The following is a 23,561-nucleotide window of genomic DNA, read 5'->3' as shown; positions in this document are numbered from 1 at the left end:
GGCATTAAATGGTGGTTTGGAATTGCAAAATCTGTGAAAACAAGCTTTCCGATATCCTAAATTCTCACCCTACTTCTCTTTTTAAATATTCCCTTTGCTCCTACTTGCTGTGTTCTCATCCACACCTCTTCCTTTTGTCTTACTATTGGTAGCATATAGGGAGCAGAGGCATCAAGGCATCTTGGTTATGAGAGAAAGCTCTGGAGACAGTGATTCAAATTTGAGACCGAGCTCTATGTTACATTGGCCTTGACCCAGTTATTCCACTCTTCTTTATTTTGGTTCTGTTAAGTATAAAATGGATATGACAATGGTACCTACCTAATAGATTGTTGTGAGAATTAGATGACACTTAAATGCTTAATACAATGCTTGTAACGAATATTCAGTCAACCTCAGTTATTAATAACCGAATATATAAAATAAAGACCTCCATATATGTTTTCCTAAGTTCTATCCTGTCCTTCTTTTCATAGAAGCATCTAGAAACTATCACCATAAAGTTATGTCTGTTAATTTACACATTTGATAATAACTACTGGTAGAGAAGTAGTAATAGTTTATAGGAATGGTATGATTTTAAAGTACGTATGTTTTCAACTTTTGAAACTGAATTTAGAATGTATACAAGTAACATTCATTATGCTACCTAATTTGAACTAAAAATGTTTGTAAAAATGGTCTTCAGTTTTGAAAGTTTGATTACCTAATTACATGTTTAAGTATTTTTAAAACTGGAAACATAGCTAAACCACCATGCAAGACCCCAGAGACCATGGGTTCCCCTCATCAGAGGGGAAAATGAAACAGTAACACATGAACTCTAGGTCAGTGGAGACTGAACGTATGAAGGAAGAAAAGCATGATTAGAAATGAAAAAAAAAAATAGGGCAAATCCCTCAGAGGCAGACTTATTAGAAGTAACAGATGCACATAGCCAATAAGCTGCTTTCATCTTGAAAAAGCATAACAGATAAAGGATGCATGTCAAGTGTGAGTGTAACAGCAGAAGACTTTTCACAAAGGAGTTAAGTATATTGGATAAACACACCAACTACTCTCATGATGCAAATCTTTCATTCATAGCGATGTCCCAGATACCTACAGTATTATAAGAAATGGTTTTGGGAATATGAGTGGAATAGCAACTGCCATAGTCAGAACAATCAGAAAAATAAACTCCAGGGAACACCTCGCAGAGTCTCCCTTACCATGTTCTTCACTCCAGTGGGAACCAAAATAAAATATTGACCTCTGTTTCCTCACAAATAGCTAGAGATTGCTTTCTCAAAAGTTCCAACAACGTCATTAAGTGTTGACTCAGAAAAGGAGAGTGGATTATGCTTAGACTGAACCAAGGGAATAAACAACTTGCCTTTATATATTATTAATTATTGGCAAATATTTGTTGGGTGAATGAGTTAGACCTTGTTCAAACATTGATAGTATGCTGGGTGCCACCAGTTTTGAATTCTTTGGGGGTACTGTGCTTATTGTTTAGAAGAGAGTGCTACGAGGAATATCAATGCCGTAGGATATTAATATGTGTTAACAAAAATGACAAAAAGGCTCCATAGTCAAATATGTTTGGGATATGCAGGCTAATGCAATATTAAGTAGGTTTCTTGACTGTAGAATTTCAGAGACTTTAGTATGCTAGTGTGCACTGTGAATAACCATGAAGGTTGTCTTTTTTTTCATTCCAGCCTAAGTTTTTCAGAGTATCTCAGCATCCTGGTGCCCTGCTAAATGCAGTGCCAAAAACCTAACAACAGACTTTGATATTACAATGTCATGAACTTGTGACAGCCCACTAATTTTGTCCAAGTATCTGAGTTTCAGGTACTGTACAGAAAATCATGTAATCAGTGAAGCCAGCTGTTTGCTACGTCCTTAATTTTTCTTCCTGATGGCTCTACCCTTTGAAGTAATAAAGCTTTGTTTTTTTATAAAAAAAGAAAAAAGAGGGGGCATCAAAAGAGAGTCAGCTGATGTGGCTGGGGACAATGACAAAGTGAATGTGAAGCTAGGAAATCTTAGCCAGAAAACAGAAATTGTAGAGACAATTAGGAAGTAAAAACTGAATTCAACTGTGGCTATTCTTGATAGGAACATGTCTGGCATGTGATTTATATGGCAACTGGAATGATTCAAGAACAGATTTTACAGAGTTCTCCAGTTAGGGCAAACGTTGCTCCCTGTGTAACAAAAATAACTTTTCTGAAAGGTAAAATGCTAGATAATTTGTGAGTAAAGCTATACATAGGAAGAGTGTGACTTTTAGAGACATAAATAGAGGAATTCAGGAATCTGAAGAAGTGTTCTGTATTTGTGAACTTGGGGCTTTCTGACAATCTTCATAATTAAAAAAAAGTTTTTGTTTTATTTTATATTTGAGAGAGAGACAGAGAGAAAGAGGGCAGGAGCAGGGGAGGGGCAGAGAGATGGAGATAGAATCTGAAGCAGGCTCCAGGCTCTGAGCTGTTGTCACAGAGCCTGATGCAGGGCTGACCTCACGAGCAGTGAATCATGACCTGAGCCAAAGTCAGAAGCTTAACCCACTGAGCCACTAGGTACCCTGACAATCTTCCTAATAACAGTCTGTCTTCTGTGGGGTGGTAATGTTTATCCAGTTCTCTGTGCCAAGAACGTTTACTCTAAAGGAGGCATTGATTCCACTTTGCAGATGAGTCAACTGAGGTCCAGAGAGATCAAGGTACTTACACCCCATCATTTTCGAAATTCAAAGCAAAGCCTGCCTACTTCCATATCGTGTTGCACCATGCTACTTTCTCAAATTGGAGTAAATGGAGGAATCACTGTTACTGATTTGTGGTATCAGAGCTTCAAGCCCTCTATTTTAACATATAAAATTTAATATATTCTGATTCGTTATGAAGTTGAACTGTCCAGTTTATAAAATCCCCAGTGATTATTTTGAAGATTTCTTCCAGGTGAATGTACTGAATAGGGCTGATTTTTACAGATATATACTATGCCATTTTGGGGTATTTATGCCTTGAATATCTACTGCCTAACAATCAACACTCAGTAAAGATGAGTTACTATTATCAATGAAAACACTTACAGAATGCATCTTTTTGAGGAGATACCGGAACTCAGATTAAATGTTATCTTCTCCATGCCATCTTGCCTGGTTCCCCAACTTAGAAAATCTTTCTCCAATTCCTAAGTGTCCAAAATTCTATACTTATGTCTTGCATTTCTTAGCTGTCATTACAAGAGGCAGTATGGCCCAGGAAAACATAAAGGACTTGGGGTCAGAATGCTTGGAATTAAATGCCGCTTCCACTATATACTGGCTATAAGACTTGGGCAAAATAGCTTAAATTTTTATGTTTCAGTCTCCTTATCTGTAAGATGGAGATGGAAGAGTCTCTGCCTTATAAGTTGTTCTATGTGGTGAGTTAGTGCATGTTTGATGCTTTCAACAGTGACTAGCAAGCATTATTAGTATTAACAAATGGTAGTTTTAATTGAATTCATGTCCCCACCCTCAACTGGATTGTAAGCTCCTTGAAGATAGTAGTGGTCAGGCCTCATTCATCCCTGTTTGGCAAATGATGGGCCCTGGATAAATATTTTTTTACTGAATAAAGGAGCCGAATGAATGCCTATGAAGACTTTCTTTGCAGTGTTACTGTAGTTTTTGTGTATTTTGGAAGAACTGTAAATGTCAGGTGACTGCGCCTTAGAAAACTAGTGGCATCTCTTTACCCTGTTATTCATGGCCTTTCCACCTTGGCTGATCCCATCTCTCCAAATCTTTTCTTCTGTGTAAAGGAGTATCCTTAGGGAAGAATTATATAAGAATATCTGTGCTACATTAATTGAAGCAGTAGCTCATTGTAATTAAAAGTAATTGAGAACATACAGTGAATGGGCTTTATTGGGAGAACAGCCGGCACCCACCAGACAGAGTGTCCTGGTGCTGTCCTAGCCCGCTGAACTCTAGTAACCCTGCGGCACTGGGGCACAATGGGGCTTTGTGTCTGTGTCACCAAATATCACTGAGCACCCTACTGGGGAAGTGGCCTTTTACACAGAGATCTGTGTGTCCCTTGCTGGCTTTGGATAATAGTGTAGACAGAGTAGTTAAAAGCCTAGGGTTGAGGGTCAGGTCTGCATGTGGTTTCTGGGGCAATTATTCAAACTTTCCTAGTCTTGCTAGCTTGTTTATGCTCTTATTGTTACATTTTGTTTTGTTTAGAAATGAATATTGGGGGTGCCTGGGTGGCTCATTTGGTTAGGAGTCTGACTCTTGATTTTGGTTCAGGTCATGATCTCACAGTCCCTGGGATTGAGCCTTGACATGAACGTGGACTCTGCTTGGGATTCTCTCTCTCCATCTCTCTCTGCCCTCCCCTACTCATGCGCTCTCTCTTGCAAACAAATAAATAAACATAAAAAGAGAAATGAGTATGGTACTAGACCCCTAAACTTCATCCAACTAATGCATGCGCTCTCATTTTATTTCATTCTTTATGCAATATTAAGTGCTCAGTCTTTTCTTTTTTCTATTATATACATTATTAATATACATGTATAAAGAGAAAAAATTCATGGTATAGAGTTGAAATGAAATAGTACCGATTAACTAAATCATACTCTGGGATTTGCAGGTACTTAATGCGTGTTGTAATGTGCTGGGCATGCTAAGGTAGATAGAAGCGTATTTAATTATTGATTTGTAAATTTAAAAAATCTGGAGGCTCTCATTGCCCTAATATGACTTGCCTTTTAGTATTAGTTCCAGACTCAACCCTCTGTGCTCCATTGGCTTTGGGAAGAACAAACTGAAACTCCCCTAACTGCCTTTCTACTTTCCCTGGGGTTCTGTGTTTGGCTCCGCCCTTAGAGAGCACTAGAGCAAAATGGCAGGGCTGGAAAGGAGGTCAGGACTTCATGTCTTTCCTTTTCCTTGAGCATCTCACCTGGGCAGCCAGCGTGCTTGCCTTCCTGTAGCTGCAGCTGAACCGAATTGCAATTTTTCCAACATTTGAAGAATTGACCTCATCGTGCACCTTAGAGATGCCTCATGAGCCAAAGTAGCACCTGCTTCTCTCAGGTAAAAGTTTTTGGGTTTCTACACTTCCCAGCCTTTTTCTGTCTTTCTCTCAGCTTTCAACAGTTATCACCTTGTTATACCTTTAAGTTCCCTTGAGACATTGTCAGTTACATGTTAACAGTTTTATACCCAGCTCAGAGCTCTTAGAAATTCTGCCTGTCTAGCTGAGCGGTGTGGTTTCTGCCTGCTGGGGCCAGTGGGGGCAGGGGGTGGCTGCCATGTGGGAGCAAATGCACCTGTGTTGGCAAATGCCACCTAAGCGGTGGCTTGCAAAGTACTCTATAGTTCTTAGGTACACGGAAGTGTACAAATCTGGAGGGATGGTTCTCTAGGGATGTGGTGCCCTCAGTGTTACGTAAATGAAGGAAGTCTCACTTATGGGAACCTTAATTGCAGAGGATGTTCTATGCCCATATCCATTGCCACACAGGTGAAATGACCCTAAGGTGTGTGTCCCTAAGAAGCTTCATAGGTTGCAGGGGGTTCCCATAATCTCCTGCAGTGGTTTCCAAAAAGTGAATGCATGGACACTTTTTGAAGGAGAGGCTTTTAATTTCAGCAGGTTTTTCATGGAGCCCTGACCCATATTAACTTAAGAAGCACAGTTGCAGTGGGGTTATTTGGAAAGAAACTATAGATGGATTTTTAAAAGAAGCCCGAGAATTATTTTGGGAATGCACATAAATAAAAATAACTACCTAAAATATCTAGTGGGATATTTCCTGCCTTGAGGCTTATATTGGGAAGAGCCACTCCTTTTCCCTGCCAAGGTCCATGATCCCTCTTTTGGCAGCCTGATTCTGAGCCAGATGGGCTGTGATTCTGTCCTGTGCTGGTCGCTCCAGCGTGCCCGACCTCACACTGGATAGAGCCCAAGCAAATGTTTACATTGTGCGTCTTTTGCATTATTAACTCTTAACTCTTAGTAGATGCCAAGTGAAGGAAAAAACGGAAACAAAAACATAAAACCTTCCTCGTGACTTGACTTAGGTCAATAGCAAGCCTCATTTATGAGACTTAGTTTTTTTGGTATAGTTTTTGTTAAAATCACTGGAAAATTTATATCAGTCTCCTTATATAGCATATATCCACAGTATAAATATATATGTTATTTATAAATATAGGCATTTGTATGTGTAAATACATATTCATATATATAAATGTATATGTGAATTAGAATGCTTCAAAATATCCAATATTATCATTAAATAAGTAATAATGATAATTTTTCTTGAGAATTTTCCAACAATCTATGCAATTATTATAAACTATGTATTATTTTTCTGTATTATACATGCCCTGTGAGAGTTGATAGAGTGGATGTGGAAAGTGAGATTTTTAAAAATGATGAGGGGAATGCAAATTGTCTTTCGTGAGACTGATTTCACATCCACCATATCTGAGCTCAGTAGGAAGTCGAGGAAAAGATGCTTTCAATGGAGGATAAGTGCTCGAAACTGCTTTTTAAATTCTGCAATTCTGCTCTCTCATTTTTCAGTAATTCTTATTCTCTCCAAGTGAAGAAAGAGGCATTTAAGCGGGATCGTAAAATGGTGCAGCTGTTGAGGAAAACAGTCTGGCAGTTCCTCAGTAAGTTAAGTGTAGACTGACCGTATGACCCAGGAATTCCTCTCCTACGTGTATATCCAAGAGAATATTCACATGAGAAAAACAAACAAAACTGTACCTGAATGTTCACCACAGCATTAGTCCTACTAGCCAAAATGTGGAAACAACCGAGTCTCAATCAGCTGATGAATGGATAAAGGAAAGGTAGTTAAGGGGCCCCTGGGTGGCTCAGTTGGTTAAGCGGCCAACTTCGGCTCAGGTCATGATCTCATGGCTCGTGAATTTGAGCCTTGCGTCAGGCTCTGTGCCGACATCTCAGAGCCTGGAGCCTGCTTCAGATTCTGTATCATCCTCCCTCTCTGACCCTTCCCTGCTCACGCTGTCTCTGTCTCTCAAAAATAAATAAAAAACATAAAACAGAGAAAAGAAAATATAGTTAATTCATAGCATATTTTGGAAAATTAGTCAGCCATAAAAAGGAATAAAGTACTGACACATTCTACAACTTGGATGAATCTTAAAACATGCTAAGTGAGAGAACCCAGAAAACACCATATTCTGTATAATTCTATGGAAATCTCCTTAATAGGCCAGGCCATAGAGAGTAGAAACAAAGTGACTTGGGGGAGGGGAGAGAGAGGAGTGACTGACAAGGGGCCTGGGGTTTCTTCCAGAGCAATGAAATGAAGGATTCTGGAATTATATAGTGGTGAGGGCTGCACAACTCTGTGAATATAGTAAACTTTACTGAATTGCATGCTTCAAAATGATGAATTTCAGGGTGTGTGAATTATATCTTATTAAAAAAGGGAAAAAGAATTGGTAAAAATCAATCTTTTCCATCGAACAGAAATATTACATAATTGTTTGAATTGTGTACCTTTTCCTCTTTCACATAAAGACTGCTTAATTTATCTAATTCAAAAGAGATTTTTAGGGATAGGCATATGATTTTTAAATTTAATCTGCAGTAGAATTCCGGACACACAAAGGTGGTAGAGCTGCAGATGGAGTGAGCGTGCGTATCTTGAGCTTTGTGACCACACCCCCTTCCCTGGGTACGGTCCGGATCCCCACACTCAGGTCGGAGGATCTTCTCCACTGGACAACATTGTGCTCCTCGGAAGTGCTTATTCTACAATGGCTACACCTGCAGTGTCAAACCAAAGTCAAGGACATGCTTTAGATTGAGAACTCCATTTGTAATCAGAAGGACAGTTGAGGGCAGCAACAACATAGCAAGTGTGTGCCTTAGGAGCTATGTAGAGAATCTGCTAGCAGTGTGTTCTCTCACCAACTAGGTTTCACATATAATTAATTATTGTTGTACATGGATAATGCCCACTCACTCCCCCTCCCCTCCCCGCCAAAGATCATAGTGAACTAAGGAGGGAGAAAACAACCACCTCAGATTTAAGAGCCAGACTGACTTGTGTGTAACATAATGCCTGTTCACATACTTAGCAGTTACGTGACCTTTTGAGAAAATACTAACCACGTAAGTAACCAGTTCTTTATGATTTATCATAAGATTTAAACGGTGAAATGCACATGTGGCTTGATAATGTTTTGAGGGATTAAACTCTTGTCTCTTCTTGGTATCTTGTACCTGCTTCGCCAAATTCAAGCAGACAGCGTACTTGCTGCTCAATTCTCTCACTGAGAAAATCGATTGGAAAAACAATAGATGTGCTTTACAGATCTTCCAGGCCTTCCTTTCCAAAAGCCCACACCCAGAGGGGATTCACGATTTGTGGCAACAGGCTTCTCCAGAGCAGATTAGAGATTAGAGAGAGTGTCCTCCAAGCTAGGAAGAGGAGGGGGAATACAGTCACCATAAAGCAAGGCAGTTCTTGTTCTGTTTCTCAGCAACAGCCTTGTGACGGTGGCAAGACCTTGGAGAGGAAATGAGAGATGGGATCTTAAGAGAGCCAGCGAACTCATTCGGCACTATGCTTGCCATGGAGACAGCAGAAAGCTTGCTTTACTTCTTTTCCTCTTCGATCTCCCCACCCCTTTTTTTTCTCTTGACAGCTTTGTGGGATAGGGGCTTAGAAGCATCATGATTAGCATCATTGTCATCATTGCCAATGCTTTAATGTAGTGCTTTAAATGTGCCAGATATTTTTTTTTAAAGTTTATTTATTTAGAGAGAGTGAGAGAGATAGCAGGAAAGGGGCAGAGAAAGAGGGAAAGAGAAAATCCCAAGCAGGCTCGCAGAGCCTGATGTGAGGCTCCATCTCACTATAAGATCATGACCTGAGCTGAAATCCAGAGTTGGACACTTAACCAACTGAGCCACCCAGGTGCTCTGTGCCAGACATTTTCTAAGTACTTTACATATAATGTTTTTTTTTAAATCCTTACAACAACTCTTTGAAGTAGGTGCTCTTTATTATCTCCATTGTACTAATGAGGAAGCTGAGTAAGGACCACAGACGTAGTGTGAGTTTTCCAGGGTGACACAGCTAATAATTGAGAGAACAGGCCTTTGAACCTAGTCCATGTGATTCCAGCAGCTTTTTGGCACCATGTGACATGCGTCTCGTAATGATGAATTAAATCTTGTATAAAATATGGGAACTAAGAGTTTCTAAAAAGCTGCAATCATGGATCAGATTTCATACCTGCTGTGCCTAAAAAGCACATGGCATCTTATAAATCTTACTGATATATGCATATGAAAAGTATACTAAGAGGGGCACCTGGGTGGCTCAGTCGGTTAGGTGTCCAACTTTGGCTCAGGTCATGATCTCATGGCTCATGCATTTGAGCCCTGTGTGGGGCTCTGTGCTGACAGCTCAGCAGCCTGAAGCCTGCTTCGGATTATGTGTCTTCCTCTCTCTCTGCCCCTCTTCTGCTTCTGTTCTGTCTCTCTCTCTCTCAAGAATAAATAAACATTTAAAAAATTATACTAAGATGTTTTGGAGTGCTAAACTAATTGATACCCCTTTCCAAAGGAAATGTTCTTGACTTGCACCTTGCAGAAGGAGCAGGTCTGGGAGGGCAATGTGACCTCTCAGACCACTGGGCAAGGATCAGAAAATGGTCATCCAGATGGGCATCCAGAGACTGGCCAGAAACTTGTGGTCCTGGGAAAAATGTTGAACCAAGTAGACACTTTTCTTCCCAGGATTTGGACTCAGATCCAGGGAAACTGTGTCAGTCAATGGTAGGAGAGAAGATAGGCTACATTCATAGAGCAGATGAGTCCATGTATGGCCCAACCCAGGGGGAATGATTCAAAAATCTCACAGCTGAAATCCCTGAAACTGCCTCATCTCCAGAATGGTTTCGAGTTTCTGCCCAGATCACATTAAACCATGCTGTTTTACCAACAGAGTAGGTATTACAACTTTTTTGTATTAACTCCACACTTTCAGTATTAGAGTTGCTAATTAGATTACAGACAGCCCCACTGTGGCCAGAAACATATTTTTGTTTCATATTCCAGTGGCAGCAAGTCAACATCTGTCATTTCCCCTTCCCCTATACTTATATAGTTGGGAAGAAGCCAGTCCTGTTTTGAGTTTCTTACCTAGAAAATTTTCAGTAGTGTTCTGAAAATAATGATAGAAATGATTAAATTCATTATAACAAGGTAGGCATTTTGAATCTCATGATATAAGAGTCAAGGCATAAGCAGCATTAACTAAATGACGTTTGACATTGAACTTCATTTCTCTCTAGCCTTGGGTCTCCAGTGTCTTGCCAATAGATTCATTTGGGGAGCCTTGTAGCAGATGGCTGGCCCTTCACTTTCAGATGGCTATTGTCTTTGAAAAGGAAGACTGAAGATACTGAGGAAATATTTCCAGATTTCCTTGTGGTGGTTGGCATACACGTTCTCATTTTACTCAAAAACATTTTTATTTGGTAAAGTTATTGAAGAATGAACAAACACAGTAGCAGGTCATAGTTTTCTGCCTACAGGGATTTGAGGCTCTTGGAACCAAGAGTACAGAGCCATGTCTAGAGTACCATGTAGGAGCTATTGCATGCCTAAATGGCAGTAGCGTGCTCATGATGCGTGGAACCCTAGGGGCGGACTCTGGGCTACGAATGCCCTCTCAGTTTCAAACAGAATGAGAAAATCAACCATCTAAATTTATTTGATGTAACTTTAGGACTTGGAGGGAGAAAGTCATAAAAATATTAATGACCATGAACATTTCCACTTGTCTTCAAAGGTGCAGGCTCCTAAGGACTGAGAAATTTCTCTATGAAGGTTGAGAAAATTGTTTCCATTATAAAAAGAAGGTGATGGCTAAGTTTTGGGTCTGAAGATCAAACAGGTTGGATTTGAATCTTGCCTCTGTAATTTACTAGGTTTGCGCTTTGGCCTCAGTTTTCTTTTATTGGTATAATGAGAGAAATAATAGATAGAAATAATATCTTTAGAGTTTCTGACAAGTTTAAATGAGATTATGTGTTAGAAGCTTGAAGCACTCATTAAATGTTGACCATTGATCTTTTTATTACTGTCTATTGCTGCATTCTTAGAGGTTAGAGTCAAAATATGCTAGTTAGGAATGCTGAATGTATGCAGACCTTTTTTGGATTTATGGTATTGATCAGGAAAGAGAATATTCATTGAAATTACAGACATTTCTAACATTTCAAAACAAAGTGGTGCTGCCTGTTTTTGGATTTAGCACTCTGCTTTCCCACTATTTAGATGGCGTCCTTATGCAAGAAGCTTGAGACTCATTTTCTGCTTCTGTTAAATGGGAATCACAGCAAATGACACTTCATCATTGTCTTGAAGCTGCTTGCAAAAATAGCACTGTAGAATTAACTACTTTCTTTAACCTGTACCAATACCACTGTGAACAAAGTCTTGTGAACAGAGCTTACAGAGAGGGCATAATTACATAAAAATTATAACATAGTGCATCAGCAATAAAAAACTGTCAGCAAGAGAAGAGGAAAGAACTTATGTCTGCTGAGGGACAGGCAGGATCAGGAAGGTACATTCTGCTTCTGGATAGATTGTCAATAAACATACCTTCAAAGAGATTAAGTATTAATAAAATTACAGTATGTCAAGTGCAGGTATATCAAGTAAGGGTGCAGCAAGCTCTTTGTAGTAACTGGAGCTTGCTAGGAGGCAGGCTGGAGAGAAGGCTTCAGAGAAGGGTCACTTTACTGGTCATCACTTCTTGCCCTGCGCACTGTTTCCTTGGGAACAACTGGTAACCATGAGCCAGAGTAGATCTGCTTCTGCTCACTGTTGTTCTCCCTCAGGTACAAAAATCATAGCTTTGAGCAACAGGCTTTTGGAGGTCTGAAATCAGTCAAGACAAATGTTTCAATTGATTGTGGGGGTCAGGGGAGATAGGGGTAGGACAGATAAGTATAAAGAACTTTTAATGGCTCTTCCAGTTTTAGGATTCTAAGGTGGTAGACCCAGATGCTGGTAGGTTGTTCAGTCTTTTCCATTATTAGCCAAAGCAATTGTTCAAGTGTTAGAAGTAAGTTGAACTACTTGGTGGTGGGATTTAAAGCCACTGGTAGCTGCCTAAAAGAATTGTAAGCGTTTGTGAATAAACACTATTAGTTAGTGGAGGAAATGAGGTAAAGTGAGGACACAATGAAGATTGTTGGATAGATGTCTTTCAACTCTGTGAGGTTTAGCAAGTTCTGAACTCTACTGAATGTTTTAAACCTGGTTTCTTTGCTGTTCTTCCACTTCATTTATTTCAAGTATTGTCAAATTCACTCAGATTTCATTGCAACTAAAGAGTTTTTGTCATTAACTTTTGCATGATCCCACTGAGCTTCCATCTTCAATTAGGAATGTGGATGACTGAGGAAGAAGTTGGAAGTTCATGTAGGTATGTGGCTAGGCATGAGAAAGCTATCAATAGATATCAAAATCTTACCATCTGTATTCATATGTTTATAATGTGTGGGGTCATAAATATATGAAGCTAAGTTCCTTTCACTAATAATGCAAAAATGAGGGTGCACCTGAGTGGCTGTCCGTTGAGCGTCCGGCTTTGGCTCAGGTCATGATCTCACGGTTCATGGGTTCGAGCCCCGTGTCAGGCTCTGTGCTGACAGCTAGCTCAGAGCCTGGAGTTTGTCTTTGAATTCTGTGTCTCCCTCTCTCTCTCTCTGACCCTCCCCTGCTCGTACTGTGTGTCTCTCTCTCAAAAATAAATTTTAAAAAAATTTAAAAAAAGAATGGAAAAAATGAAAACTTATAGCCAGACTTACTTTAGACTCATGGTCGATGAGGATTTATTTTTATTGTTACAGCCATGAGGCACCATGGGATTTTGGATTGTCTTTCAGATTATCAAATGGAAAGTAAATTATGTTAAACATCTACAAATGTCATACAGCTTAGTGTTTGGGATTTGGTTGCATATGGTACACATGGTTACTTTTCATTGACTAGAATTGAAAAACCACCATTTTTTATTTTCTGAAAAAAATTTTTTAATGTTTGTTTATTTTTGAGAGAGACAGACTATGAGTGGGGCAGGAGAAGAGATAGAGAGACTCTCTGAGTCAGCATAGAGCCTGATGCGGGGCTTGAACTTAAGAACTGTGAGATCATGACCTGAGCAGCCCAAGCTGTGTGCTCAACCGCCTGAGCCACTTAGGTGCCCCAAAAACCCACCAGCTTTTAAATGGTCTTAAATGGTTGGCTCTACAGAACTTTCAGCTGTTTGTCATGTAGGAATGTTCTCCTCTCATAGAAATGATAATAGTTTGCAAGTATCGTGATTTTCTTCAAAAGTTTTTATATACAGTTTTATAATAAAACTATTACTCATTTTAGAAAACATGAAAATAGAGAATCATATAAAAAACACAAAAGCTCCCATTCCTCCACTGATAAGAAATAACTCCTAATATGTTGATGTATTTCATCATACACCTACACACTTACATAAACATATACAAAAATATGTGTAAACATGCAGAATAAACATATACACATGTATGCAAAGATATGTGAGAATAATTACATACACATATCCCTTCTAGACCACTTCCTGGTGTCTAGCAATCATTCAAGGAAAGGTTATCCGCTTCCACTATCTGAATGTCTGGTTTTATGGAACCATATTTATTCCTGTATAATTTGAAATGAACTCTGGAATTTCCCCCTGGATCAGAAAGAATTATTTGAAACAACAAAAGCAAAAATAAAAACCAAGCACCACACTGAAGCACAGTAAAGCTCTTAGGTCTTCACACACCCTTACCACTGACTTCACATTTCAAGATGCATTCTCCCTGACCTTGTTGAATTCTTGGGAACTAGAAATGGAAGAGGCACTAACTAAGGAGAAAGGAAATGATACCGGCTTGGCATGAATCCAAGTGATCTGCACATCCATCTCCATGTGCTTATAGAGTGGCCACATTTCGTTTCGTGGCAGTCTCTCTGGAGTGTTTGAACAACTTAACTTCTATCTTCTTGACCCTGAAATTCAGACCTCGTGTCCCAGCTAGACTGGATTACTTATTCTGAACTATGGCAGGAGGTTATGCATAGTTTTAGCTTCCTGTGGTGTTTTAACATCTCCTGTTTTTATGAGTATTTTAATGAAGATAGTGGCTTTAGGTAGCTCTAATTATAACCCAGATGTGGCTCAAGTTAACCTCACCTGCCTTACTCATTCTGCAATAGTATGATTGAAATAATAGAAAGCAATACTATAGAGGTGTTAATAAATTTTATTTTTTTAATTTATTTTTTATTTATTTTTGAGAGAGAGAGAGAGAAACAGCATGAGCAGGGGAGGGTCAGAGAGAGAGAGGGAGACACAGAATCTGAAACAGGCTCCAGGCTCTGAACTGTCAGCACAGAGCCTGATGCGGGGCTCAAACCCATGAACCGTGAGATCATGACCTGAGCCGAAGCCGGGAGCCAGACGCTTAACTGACTGAGCCACCCAGGTGCCCCTTAATAAATTTTAAAATGTTAATATTGATAAAAAAAAAATAAGGTGATGGTGGAATGGATGACCTGATTTTTCCATCAACTTCAGAAGAAATTAAATTCAATGTTGAATTCCTTTTATGACTCATAAATATAATAAGTTCTTTTAAGTTAAGAAAATAACAATGCATTTAAAATTATATATGCATCCTGCAAGCTGTGTGGTTTTGAACAGATTATTTAACTTCTCTGTACCTCAGTGTCCTCATCAGTAGATGAGGATCTGGGGGCTGCTTACCTACTTTATAGGGTTGTTGTGAGAATTTCTTCATCTAATAAAATGTGAAGTATATTTCACAATGTCTGAATCAGAGTAAAACCTCAGTAAAAGTTAGCGATAATACTACTATCCAGTCAGATTAGCTTCTAATAATTGTTTCACATTTATTATTGACTAAACCTTATTTTGTTAATGTATTTCTCTGTTGCATTACAATAAGCATATGTGCAAATTGCAATTATTCATTCATCTATATACTATTCCCTACTTATTTCCAAAATAATTTTAAGGTATCTCACCTGATGATAGATAATACGAAAGAATAAGCTCTACAGATGAAACACAACAACCACATTACTGAAGGGATGATAGAACACTTATACCAGAATCTAGGTTAAGGAAGTTATTTCTCTGGAGGCTGGATTTTGCTCTGAACTGCCCACAAAAATGCAAACAGGAAAGCAGTGAATTATGAAGCTTTTACTGTCTTATAAGGGCAAGCATGTTGGTTTTTCAAGTAGTTTTTTTCTCTTGTACTTCAATCTAAATGAAATGTTTTATACTGGCCTTTACATAAGGGATGTTGAAAAGCCCAGTGGATGGTGTCTTTATTAGCAGTTTTACCACACACACAAAAAATTTGATGAATAGTCTTATAGTCATATTCTTTGCCTTTTATAAGCTGGAAGTAAGCATTTTAATTAGGTATGAAGTCTTTTGTTATGATATTCTAGTGATATTTGGGAATTTACTTACTAAATTTATTTTTCATATGATAAGCATCCGTTATGGATGTTTTTGAGTATGTTTTCTTTTGTCATTTGATTATTTGTATACATAGTTCCCTGAGTTAGGCTATTATACGTAGTAAAACTTTGTGTTGAGTATCATTAGATTACTTGGTAGAGAGTCTGAACTGGCTCATTTTTATATGTAATTTTCCTTAAAGTTGTCTTTTTCTTGGTGGAATACATCACTAGCATAGCTCTTATACTTGTCAGGCATGATTACTGTTATTTTTTACTCTTAGATGTATCTGGGTGGAATAGAGACAAGATACATTTTCTTGAGTTAACTCGGGAAGAGAAATACAAGGTATACTTGGAAATGTGTGCACTTCATTCAGTATCCACTTATTAAGCATTTTTAAGGCATTGGTTAAGGGTCTACTGAGTATAGCAAATTAACTAAAATATAATATTTTTTAGAAAGATAACCATGATACAAGGAAAGAAAGAATAATGAACTAAGTTATATTCGGTGACTTCTTTTCATCTAAAAACATATTGTCTTAGAGTAAACATGATTGGAGATGTCCAAAGAGAGGGGAAGGTTGTGGGGCTCATGGTCGCAATTGTGACAGAGGAAAGGAAAAGGGTTGTTGGCACAGATATTGAATTGGGCATCTCCTTTCATGATCACACAAGGGATGCCTTTGATCAAAAGGGGGTGCTCCCAGGCTGAAAGCATGCCGGGCACAGAAGACCTGGGCACAGGGAACCACCTGTGTGAGGACAGGTGGCCGAGGAGGTCTGGAAGCCTCCATTTGCAGGTCTGGAACATCTGAGATCTCACTAAGTACACGGCCATAAAAATTACAGCATAGAAACTTACTTTGGCGTACACTGTATAATCTTTGAAGGCCTTTCATATCCACGAATTAATTTTAACCTCACAAGAACCCTCTTCGGTACCATTATCCAAGTTTTACAGATGAGGAGAAAAATGAAGTTGGACGGGTTGTAAATGACTGGGAATCTGATGGGTAAAAGCACAGAAGTCGGGTAGAGAGCTCAGACTTTTGAAATCCCTGTTGCCATTTCCATCCTGCTCTGTACATTTTAATAGTGCAGTGACTGTGTGTTCCTGTGAGATTGTGTGTCTGTGTCTCCGTATGACAAGGTCTGTCAGGCGGCTCATAGCTACGGTAGAGCTGTGCTCTGTTACTGGTTACTGGATTCTGTGTACGAGAGAAAATGATAAATTAAATTTTTTTAATGTTTTATTTATTTTTGAGAGGGAGAGAGAAAGAGACTGTGGGAGCAAGGGAGGGTCAGAGAGAGAGGGAGACACAGAATCTGAAGACAGGCTCCCGGCTCTGAGCTAGCTGTCAGCACAGAGCCTGACACAGGGCTATAACCTACAAATAGTGAGATCATGACCTGAGCCGAAGCTGGACGCTCAACCCACTGAGCCACCCAGGCGCCTCTTTTTAAAAAAATTTTTTTAATGTGAAAAATGATAAATTTAAAGATCACTGTGTTTGTCAGAAGCATTCGTTGACCCTCATGATAATCAAATATCAAATCTCTAGCATTCTAATATACTTCATAATTGAATTTTATTTCATTTGGAAGAACATCAACTCTAGAGTCTGAGTAGATTACTGAGGGTTGGGTTTTTTTTTAATTTACTTTTTTTTTTTTTTTTTTTTGACATCCCAAAACTTGAAATAAAGTATTATCTCCATTGTCTGGGCTTGCGGAGCGTAAGCCTGCTTGATGGCAGGAGGGTGGGCCAGATAGACTTCTGAGGTCCCTTTCATTGTACAGAACCCATTACTGTCTCATCTCTGGCTGCTCCAAAGTTCCTTTCATAATAAAGCTCATAGTCAAAGCACTAAACAGGCCCATCCTTTATACAGAATCCCTTGGATTCCTTACAACAGCCGGACCACAGGTCCTCACATCTGACATCCAGTGTTTCTGAGACTTTTCCCTTCATTGTCATTTATGACCTCACGTGAAATCTGAGCTTCTTGCTTTACTGGGAATTTGAACATCTCTTCTGCCATCTGAGCAGTTATCAGGCAGCATAAAGGCTTTGTCTCAGCCAGAGATAATGCCTTTAAAACAGTGTAGAGCGTAGCAAAGTAATTTCTTTTGTTTGAAGGTCCTTATCTCGGAAGAGAAAACACTGAAAAATAAGACCATGTGGGAAACTATAGCCATATCATGTCACAGTTTCAGCAAAACTAGACTGTTTGCATTTGTCACTTTTGCTGAAAGAGTGTCTTTATAATGCCTGCGTGGGATTTGCTTTTGGCCTCATTGTAGGAGCCAGCTCTGTGGAGTGAAGTCCCTTGTTTTGAGCTTATTGGCTGGCCTGCCTGTAACCCTAGGCTCCAATGAGAAAACAACAAAGACAGGTTTTATGTCCTGTGTTCGAGATGATTTAGATTATGCTAAGGAATTTTTATACAGACATTAGTCATAGGAAACAAATTCAGATCAATGAAAACATAAAAATGGCGTATTGGTTTTCTGTCACAAGATGCATGGCAAGGAGGAGTTTCAGCCCATGAAAAAAACCCAAGGCACCACTATTAGCAATGTGCTTTTACAGTTGGTGATTTCCCTATTTTTTTCTGAAAAGTTGAAAAATCGTGTTTACTTTAATCCCATTTTGATATCAAACCAATTCAGATTTGTAGTGCTTTGAATTGTACTACTTGAGAATAAAATCTTAGGCAGTTGGAAATATGAATCAAAATTTTGTGTCAACCCACGCTTTGACGTAAAGATATTTAATATTTGTAATTGCTGACATGCGTGACCGCTAAGGTTTGTTTTCTGGTTCCCATGTGTCGTACATAGCTATCTGTGAATGTATCTCCCTGTGAGGTATTATTATCATCCCCATTTACTCCTAAGAAAACTGAAGCCCGGAAATGGTGAGCCACTTGCTCAAGACCAGGCTGGAAAGGAGCAGGGCTGGGATTCAAACTCAAGTATTCTAAATTGGGAGTCCTTGTTCCCTGAGACGGGACCATCAAACAACCTGGGGTGCTCTCTGAATCACCGAAGAAAACTGCAGTCAAGATAATTTTATTGTTTCTGAATCTAACATATGCTGTATTTTTGAATGGCAATTGTGTTGACTCTTTAAATGAAAATCTCTCTTAGCCAGAATACCTGTTAACTGGAAATCCCTATTTCTGTCATGTTGAACAAACGTTGACTTTAGATGACCCACTTTTGAATTAGGTCCAACAAACACATTCCACTCTCAGAAAGTTGTGATTCCTGCAATGCAAAATAGCTGCATTGCAAAAGATTCTAGTCTTTTCCCGTTGACCAACAACAAAAATGTCCTGCAAATCAAATGGGAGTCTTTCATTTAAGGTGCTGTGGCCTGAATATTTTTGTCTCCTCATAATTCATATATTGAAACATAATCTCCAAAGTGTTGGTATTTGCAGGGGAGTCTTTTGAGAGGTGTTTAGGTTGTGAGGGTGGGCCCTCATGGATGGTATTAGTGTCCTTATTAAAGAGGCCCCAGGCAGCTCCCTTGCCTCTTTGCTAGGTGAGGACACAGCTATCTTTGAAGAAGGGAGCTGGCAGAAGAATTAGTATTAATATGTTGATTGTAGTATACTTCTATTCGTATATAATATTAAATTTGACTATACAGAATTTGGAATTTCTAAACTGAGGACAAATGTCATCTAAAATTTAATACAGTTTTAGCTTATTGCCCTTGTTAAATGGTGGAATCCACGGGTCAAATAAGATATTGGGGCTTAGGTTTATCAGACATTATAAGAACCTGGATTTCTAGAGGGAGGGAGGAAGAGAGAGAGAAAGAAAAGGAAATCCAGTCACAGCTCATGAGCAGAAAGTCTACACCTGACTCTAATTAAACATGAGAAAAAGTTACGTTGTTTGGGCTCAGGAGTAGAGTGTAGTTGGAGTCTTCTGCAGGAGGTGTGGATTGGGAAAGGTGAGCCTGTGGCCTGTTATAATGCCTGTTATATGAAGGATAGACCATTAGCTTAACTGATTGTTTTTCTAATCATTAAACTTAGTGAGTTGTGTTGATGTGTGTGTAAGGAAGTATACACTGGCTGGCTTTATAATGATGATCACTTCAGGTTGAGATCTGTGTTCAAGAAACTCATTTTAGGGGTTATTTTTTAATCTAGGGTGATACATATGTTTCATAAAGTGGTTTTACACTGATTATTTGAGAATAAACAAGAGGGTTTCTTTCTTTTCATGTCCTTTGAGTTCTAGCGGTGTTTTTTTTTTTTTCTTTCACTTCTCTGTGGGTTCCGTCATGTTCTTTGGAGTCTTAATGATGACATTTAGAACAGAGAGAGATCAGTGGACAAACGTGAGGATGGGGGAAGTGAAGGTTGGGTGCTGGAGCTGATGATTAAAGGTTTTGAGCATGAAGTGACAAGAAAGCCACCCAGCATATGGTTAAAGAGGGGTAAACAGAAAAGACATAAATAGGAAATAACAATAAAGTGAACTTATAATAGCTCATTATGGGTGTATCCTTTTACTGTGGCTTCTGAGTGACATGAACCTCCCCGATGTGCTGGGGCCATAGATATTCACTCTATGACTGCAGTAAGATTGGAGGTAGAGCCCCAGTGTCTTCTCTCTGGCCTGGAGAAAAAATTGGGGTAAGGAAAGAGTAAATTTCACCAGTGCATTAGCCAACTGGAACAACTTCTTTCTCTTATTTCTTGCCCTCTTGTCATTTATAAATGAGTTAGATGAAAAAGAGAAATAATATTCTGCTTTCTATAAATCTTTGAATTAGCTATCAGTGGTTATATACGGAGCACATGATTGGAGATTGTTTTTTCCTGCCCTCATGAGTCATTTCCTTCTGTAAACTCAAGTTTCTGAACCACTAGAATACAGGGTGCATCATTCTATTTCCCAGTAATTGGCAGAAAATGATTAAAATGAAAAGCTCAGTGGCAGAGGCAGGACATTTTATCTGTGTCTCACAGACTGATGGCCCATAGCCTTCCTCCCATGTGCCTCGCAAGGTGGGACAGTGGCCGTGCCCTGTGCTTTCCCAATGAGGCAAGAGAGCAGAGTCTGGTAAGTGGCTTGTTTTTCCAGGACATGGCGGTGGTTTGGAATCTCTCGAGTCCTGGCCCATTGCTCAGTTCACTGAACCATACAAGTACATCACTTCATCCAGGCTCTTTTATGAGGTTCTTTCCCATTCCCGAGCACATTTTTTATAATGGTTGATGGGCTGTTTGTCGTGGTTAAAGCCCCCCAGACGTCTGTACTCTGTAACTACCAGTGTCTGTGAGGAGCTAGTTCCACAACTTCTAACATTCTTTTCTGCCAAATGTCGTAAAGAAACTACTGGCTTCTGAAATGAAATAGCTTTGTTTCTCCACGGCTGGAGCTCAGATTGTCAAAAGGGGGTGTGTAAAGAAGAGTAATCTCTTAAAGTAATCCCTCACGGGTGACTTCAGTCTTCAGAAGAGAAAAGGGAGTTACGGATTGGGACGGACAGCAACTTTGAACAGAGCATTTCTCCTTGTTTCTGTCCTGACGCGGCCTGTGCTGAAGCAGGCGGCACTCTGAGCACACTGGTGCCAGGCGTGCCCTGATAGCTTCTCTGTTTCTGAAGCAACCTCCAGATGTGAGTTAGAAACGTCTAGATGCATTATTTTCCATGTCTCCTATCACCCTGATGGGCAACTCTTCCCTTTGAATCAAACTGTCATCGCTCCTGTCCGGTAAGGAAACAAACAAACACACACACACACACACACACACACACACACACACACAGAACTTTGTGTATTAACAAACAAGGTCGTCACCAAGTCAAATCGCGCAGAGCGCACGTAAAACAGCGCTTACACAATTATAGCAATAATCCCTGCCCACCGGTGGAGGGTAAAAATCTAAGGTGGACACTGATTTTACAAAGTGTTCCTTTGGGGAGGCACCTGGGGGGCTCAGTCAGGTAAGTCTCTGGATTCAGCTCAGGTCATGATCTCACATTTTCTGGGTTTGAGCACCACATTGGCTAGCAGCTCAGAGCCTAGAGTCTGCTTCGGATTCTGTGTCTCCCTGTCTCTGCTCTTCCCCCACTTATGCGCTCGCTTGTTGTCTGTCTGTCTGTCTCTCTCTCTCTTTCTCTCTTTCAGAAGGAAACATTTAAAAGAAGTTTTATTTTAATTTTATAATTTATAAAAATGTATCAATTAGAGTCATCTTCATTGCAAATAATGTAAGAATCTTTGGACATGCATCAAACACTCTTCCACATTAAATCCTGCTGTATAAATTGAACTTACCAACTACTCCTTTATGTCCATCTCTCTTTCCCCTGGGCCAGATTGCTGCTTCTCTCCTGCATCCTGGCTTCACATGAAAGGATCCTAGTGCTTTGCTCTTGTTTAGAACATAGAAGGTAACAGAGATGAAAGAACTGGTGGTACGAGTGAAATAAACCAGAGGGAAACAGGAAGATGATGCTCTTTGTTCTTCAAGGTTTCCCTCTGACATCCTCCTTCCCCATGAAGTCTTCTCTGGTTCAATGATTCAGAATCAATTCCCTTTACCTCTGTGCATTTTATTTTGGCTCTGCAGGGTCCTCAGTGCATTCTCTTTTGGATCCAAGGTAGCTGTGTTCGCATCTGGCCTCTACTACATGGTAGATTCTGTGAATCTTAATAAGAATGGCTGACACTGGGGTACCTGGGTGGGTCTATTGGATAAGTGTCTGTCTCTTCATTTTCTGGGTCAGGTCATGCATGATCTCTTGGTTCTTGAGATCAAGCCCTACATCAGGATCTGCACTGTGAGCTTGGAGCCTGGTTGGAATTCTCTCTTGCTCTTTCTGCCCCTCTCAAATAAATAAATAAACATTTATTTAAAAAAAAGTAGCATTTATTGGGCCTACTTTTGTGACAGGAGCTCAACAAGTGTGATCTCACTTGGTCTTTTTTTAGAAGGCACTAGGAGGAGAGTCTACTTTTAATTGCATTTTATAGATAAAGTGAAGAGTTGGTAAATAATTTGCTCAAGTCAGATAGTATTTCCTAAGTGTTGAAATTGAGTTTGACAACCCCCCACACATTCTGGCCAGTGCATAGCTCCTGCCCTGTGGTTGCCAGTTGGCCATTGATTAGTAAATGTCTGAGGAAGTAGAATTCTCGGCATTTAGCTGACCCATTGCCCTGAGTTGTCATGTTAATCTTATAGCAAGGCTGTGAATGTGACATTTCCCTGGTTATCCTTGACTCTCAGTTGAAGTCTCCCTGTTGCACCCAGTTCCAGCCAGACTTTCCTTCTTTCTGTCCCCTGAATGTTCCCCACGGTTTCTGTTGCACAGATAAGGTGTATACGCTGATCTCTCTGGAGTCATCCCCTCTCAACCTCGCCCATTTGTTCTCCTCCGTCAGACCTCAACTGAAACTTCCTCAGGGCATCTCCTAGCCGCAGCCTCTAAGTACACTCTCTCACAGTACCACACACGGTTCATGTTTCAAATGTCATCACAGTAAGAGTTCTCTATCAGGACCCTTAGCTGGATCTGCTCATCACTGTATCTGTATCCTTACCACGCATCACAGTGAAGGTACTGAAGTTAAAAAAATATGTAAGTTGCTCACTTTTCCACTTGCCTCTTACCTGTTGTAAAGTTTTTACTTCCCATTTCCTCTCTCCGTACCATATCTCGTATCCTTCTGGGACCATTTGTTGACATGCTTCAAAATAAATACCAGCTCAATAAGAGGTCTTCAATGCCTGATGGATATCAGAGTCACCTAGGGAGCTTTAAAATTTCTGATAGCCAGGCCCCACTCCTGAGCAATTAAATTGGAATCTGTTTGGGGCAAGTGCCAAGTAATGTCATTTTTTGTTCCTTCAAGGGCTTCTAAAGTACAGCAAGGGTTGAGAACTACTGATCTGAATGGTGATTGCACACAGCAGGGACTCTGTGTA

At 39.7% G+C, this 23,561-nt stretch overlaps 1 protein-coding gene across 1 annotated transcript in view; it reads left to right on the top strand.

Annotated features, from left to right (window-relative positions):
• Positions 1–23,561, top strand: part of SORCS1 (sortilin related VPS10 domain containing receptor 1) — a gene marked incomplete at its 5' end in the record, with an annotated part of 502,465 nt that overhangs the window by 74,094 nt on the left and 404,810 nt on the right. The gene's annotated exons all lie outside the window — the stretch shown is intronic.

Source organism: Suricata suricatta, chromosome 2 (genome assembly GCF_006229205.1).
Source record: "Suricata suricatta isolate VVHF042 chromosome 2, meerkat_22Aug2017_6uvM2_HiC, whole genome shotgun sequence".
Taxonomy (NCBI): domain Eukaryota; kingdom Metazoa; phylum Chordata; class Mammalia; order Carnivora; family Herpestidae; genus Suricata; species Suricata suricatta.
Note: the sequence above shows the minus strand (reverse complement) of the source record. Positions and strands in the feature narration are given on the sequence as shown.